The following is a 5260-nucleotide window of genomic DNA, read 5'->3' as shown; positions in this document are numbered from 1 at the left end:
AGCAATTCCCATCTCCTTCTCTGCCAGCTCCTTTTGGCCACTAACATTGGTGATGCTGCTCTGTGAGCTGCACAGCCAGCAGCACCTCGGTGGGTTACCCAGCAGGTGGCTGTACTCCCTGCACCAACTCACAAACCCATAAGGGATGGCTTCTTTTCTCGTTGCCTTCTGTGAAGAGCTGTGCCATTAGTGAATTTAAAAACATATAAAAAATATGTGACCAAATAAAAGCTGTGTTTGAAATGACGTCAAGTTTTCACTAATATTTCTTTATTTAAAGAAAACAAAGGATTTTTAGAGTGCTTGAGAAAGTGGTAGTTCTAATCTGATTGTGGGATTTAAAGTCGATTTTGTACTTAGGGTACACATTAATTCTATTTACTCTATTAATTCCATTTATTCTAGTCTATTGATTCTATGTATTCCATACACACCAAGACAGAAGAGAGTGTTTCAGCCAACACAGAATTTGCACATAAATGCAGGTAGCAGTTTCCACACTAGCAGAACTCATCACCAGCAGAACCTGTGTTCTTTGTTGGTTCTTCAAATGTTATTGTTATTGCTACTGTTATCATCCCTGCTGGCATTTTAGCAACAGCAACTATATTAAAGAACTTAAAATAAATACAAGCTGCAGGACCCCAGCAGATAAAAGAGATTTCAGCTTTTTATTTAGGCATGCATAACTGGTGCCTTCCAACATGCTCCTCACTTGGAGAATTGCTGCAAAAGATGTTTTGCAAAAGATTTTCAATCTGGTAATAATGTACTGTTTTGTGTAAGTCATCCCCACTGTAAAGGATGTCATAGGAGAACACAAGCAGGTGCCTGAAAGAGACCTATACTGATGCTGAAAATATAATTAAAAAAAAAAAAAGGCAACAACAAACAGCAATAAAATTTTAAAAATCCCACAAAAATACACAGAGTGGAGAAAAAAAAAAAACAACAGAGAAAAAAGAGATGATACTCAAAAGGTAACCACCACAGTGTTAGCAATTCCTCTTGCAATCAGCTTCGAAGAGAAAAGGCATTAAGAGACACACCTAGCTTCAACTGCATTTGATCTAACCAAGGTGAAGATGCAGCCTTTACAAAGGTAGAAGCTGTTGCAGCAACATAAATAATATGACAATTTCTACCTTCTTCATGCTTTCTCTGAAAGCATCTCCCAGCAAAACAAGCTATATACAGTGCACTGTTGACACAAAGCAATCTAGTAGGAGAGAATCATAAAATCATACATATTTAAGATATCTAAAAGGAAAAGAGATTAAGGAATATTTAAATGTTTTGAAGATAGAGTTACAAAATATGTAAGCACCAATAGGCACTGAACTGAGTTTCAAAAATTGCTCAGGCAATTATCAATAGCAAAAATTTAGCTTGACTAAGAAAACTCAGAGCTGAAATATTTTCTTCCAGGCATAACAAAATATTTTCTGACAGGTGTGGATCCCTAAATCTTTCTAAATCCTAAGAATAAAACTTTTGGCCTGCTGTAGGTCTCACCTAAAGAGAAAATCCCATGTTCCTGTTGAAATCTCCAGTCTAACAAACTCCTAAAATTGCTAAGTCTTTTAAGAGTGAGGTAAACTGCAGACCTACTTCTCTGAACTCTTTATGTTCCAGCAAATCTTCATGACTCAAAATATGTTTGGCATTTAGCCATGAACTCCATTGCTGGCTGGATGCTATCTTTCCAAATGCTGTGGCTGCAAAATGCAATGCAATCTCCCCTTTCACCTTGCACTATCTTTCCTTTCTATCCTAAGTTACCACAGTCTCAGTGACAAATTGTTCCTGGCATACAACTGCATCAATTAGGAAAAAAAAAATCAAATATAAAACCATCTTGAAAGAACCAAGTGTTCTGTCTCCACTGTTTGTCTCTACTTTGGTAGTAAGTGGCCATAAGTAGAACACTGCTTCAGGCTCTTAAGAGTTAAGGCATTGACTGCCTCCAAAAATCAGGACCTCTTATCATATTTGGATTACACAGATTCCAATGCTGTGGAAGTGACAGCTTCAGCTGAAAATGAAATGGAAATGTAGTTCTTTCTACTGACAAGTGTTAACCAAGTTTAGTACATGATGACTTCTGCCCTCTTCCTAGCATTTCTGCCACATACATCAAATTATTTTATTATCTGTATTTCAGTATATTTCATTCTGTTTGAGATTGTTTAAAGGATTTCCTTCTTAGATTTTTTTATTCCATCTTCTTTTCCTTACCTTTCAGGTAGTGCCCCTACTGGTTTTTGTTGCTGTCTTTTGGCTTTTGGAGTTTGGTTCTTTTTTTAATATGGATCAATCACTTCTTACTTATCACTCTCTCCAGGAAGAAGTCAAGTGCTCCTCAGGTTACAACTGTTATTTCCACTAGCCTTGTACTCCAAATGTGTTGCTGTACATGAGTGCTGTCTTCTCCTCTGGCACAAGCCACTGTGACCGTGTTGGTAGGAGGAATTCCTGCTGAGCTGTGGCCTCAGCTGGTCCCCAACTACTGTCTGAAGAAGGAATAAAGCATTAAGGCACAGATACACAAAAAAGCCCATTTATACAGGGCTGCCACCAACACTTCAGGTATTGAGATCAACTGATGTAACAAAAAGATGTCACAGAGGACCAAAGAGTGAATTTCCCAGAGCTACTGGGACAGGCCAAATGGTCTCTCTTGTGGAGGATGGAGAGGGAGCTGGATCATACCCAGGCACACCTTAAAAAAGGCAGTGTTGAAGGTTGGATGTCTGCTATGTTTTGAACTGTATGTCAACAAGGAAAAATGATACCTCCCATGGTTTTGAAGGGAATTGACATTCATTTTATGTTCTCCAGATGGTACCGAGATAAAACACTAAGTAGGTGGATGGTATGGGTCAAAAGAGAAAACCAGGACCCATCCCTTCCTGTGGGAGACTGCTGTCCATAGGCAGAGTGCCAGCACGGGGGGCAGCTTGGGTAAGCATTTGGGGATGGAGAGTTGGCAGCTTGAATTTAGGGGATGGGTTGTGAAAATAAAGTGAGTTTCAGATTCATACCACTTCTTGTCACACACTTAACCAGCTACATCTGTGAATGAGTGGCTCAATGTCCAGAGGACAAAGCTTTTTACTTTTTACTTTTTCCATATTTAGAACACTTTCTGTGTTGAGGCATAACTGACCTCCCAGCCCTGAGGAGAGATTAGATAGATAGATAGATAGATAGATAGATAGATAGATAGATAGATAGATAGATAGACAGATTTATATCTGTATCTGCTTATATCCCTTGCAAGGAGGTATAATGAGAGACAAGACATGAAAGCATGTGTGCATTACAGACCAGCTTAGGAGGACTTCATAAGCCCCTCTGCCATGATCTGTGTCCAGCTCTATAAGCCATGGCCTCAGCAGCACTAATGCAGCTATTTCAGAGCCCTTCCAAAGGATTTGTAGTAAGAGCACAGCAAGATACATGATCCAGTCTGCTATTTATACAGTGATTTCACTGGCATTGTACCTGTGCATCTGACATAAAGGAGAGCTGGTTTGAGTGTGTGAAAGTGATAAAAATGTGATGTGTAGAAAATGACTGCCAGGCCCATGCTCAACTTGTGTCTTTTAACTCAAAAATGCCAGACCTGGCCACTGAAGATTCATTTGCTATTTTTTCTTACTGCCCATAAAAACACCTGTAGTGAACTAATTTTTTGCAACGCACATGCAAAAGCAAAAAAAAAAAAAGCACTAGCAGCCAAAAGCAATTGTAACAGTCCAGAGCTTCTATAAAACATTTTGAACATGTTTTGTTTTTGAAGACTAAACGATTGAACAGGCCTGTTTCATGGATATCCTTGCAGTGGCCTACAGTGGCCACAAAGAGGCTCTTGTCTCCCTTGGGGAGTGGGATGTGTCGAGCTCCTTCTCTGTCTCTTGCAAGAAATTCTACAGGCCAGTTGAAATTCTTCAATTGTCGTGTATTTTCCTATCATCAGAAGACTTGATCTACAAATAATGTGAGATTTTGACCATGATGAACCCCCCCCAAAAAAATAAAAGGTTTAACACCAATGCGTAATGTGGAATATAAATGTGTGGTGGCTGTCTTGGCTTTTATGCAGTGAATCATGATTGTAAATATATTTACCTTAGCACACATATAATTTATTTTTCCCACAACAAAATCAACATTACTTCCACTTTAAAAGCCAGAGATCTCACTCAGGCATTAAAAAAAAAAAAAACACCAAACCAAACAAAAAAAAAAAAAAAAAAAAAAAAACCAAACAACAAAACAAAACAAAAAAAAAAACACCAAAAAAGGGGGAAAAAAACACACAAAGAAACCAACAAAAACACAAACAAACAAAACAAAAATAAGTCATGGAAGACGGTATCCTATTCCAGTACGTTTAGTTTTTTGAAAAGAAACTGTTACTTCGTTAGAATTCAAGAAAAAAGTTTTGCAATAAAACGTTAGGATAGTGTAATACACTCATTGCGTGGTATCACACTGGACCCCACAAAAAAAGGGAAATGTCGTCTGTGATAACAGCGAAATTGAGCAACTGCACCCGTTACACACAGAGTTATCACTGGAGAAGTGACACTTTCGGGGTCTGCCCGAGCAGCCACACGCTTTGCAAGTGCCAAAGCAAGTCTGAAACACTCAGATAAGTAGAAGTGATGAGAAGTGATAACAGACCTTTTCAGAAGACAGAGAGAACACAACTGGAAAATGTATCTCTGGCATGTGCGAGAGTAAGTTCCTGTAGCGCTGAGTAGATGCGCCGAGGAAAATGCGGTTCAGTAGGTGGGAAGGAAAAGGCCCTGAAGAGATGCTTAAGCAGCAGGTTGATTGCAGTTAAAACCTGTATCAGCATCCTATAACTTTATTTGGAGATTGTATTGAATCTCCAAATAAAGTTATAGGGGGTTGTGAAGAATCTCTTAGAATTTTATTTTATTTTATTTTTCCTTCCGACTGCTGTCCCTTGTAACTCGTCTCCTTTATTTCCAGCTCGCCTCAGCAGCCGCACGCTGTCCCTGCCGGCGGCACGCAGGACCCCCCAGCACACAGGTGGGATCCCGTGCCCGCGCTGTCCCCGTCCCGCCCCGGCGCCGCCTCCCGTCCGCGGGAAGGGCCGGAGCGGCGGCGGCGAGCGGAGCAGGGGGCGGGTTTGCGCTGCGGAGCCGCGGAGCCGGGGCTGCGCTCCGCGTCCCGCCGAGCACAGGCACCCGCCGAGGGCCTGAGCTGGGCAGCCGTGGGACAG

This window comes from Passer montanus, unplaced genomic scaffold, assembly GCF_014805655.1.
Source record: "Passer montanus isolate IOZ18808 unplaced genomic scaffold, ASM1480565v1 scaffold10, whole genome shotgun sequence".
Lineage (NCBI taxonomy): Eukaryota > Metazoa > Chordata > Aves > Passeriformes > Passeridae > Passer > Passer montanus.
This window is presented reverse-complemented; position numbering follows the sequence as displayed.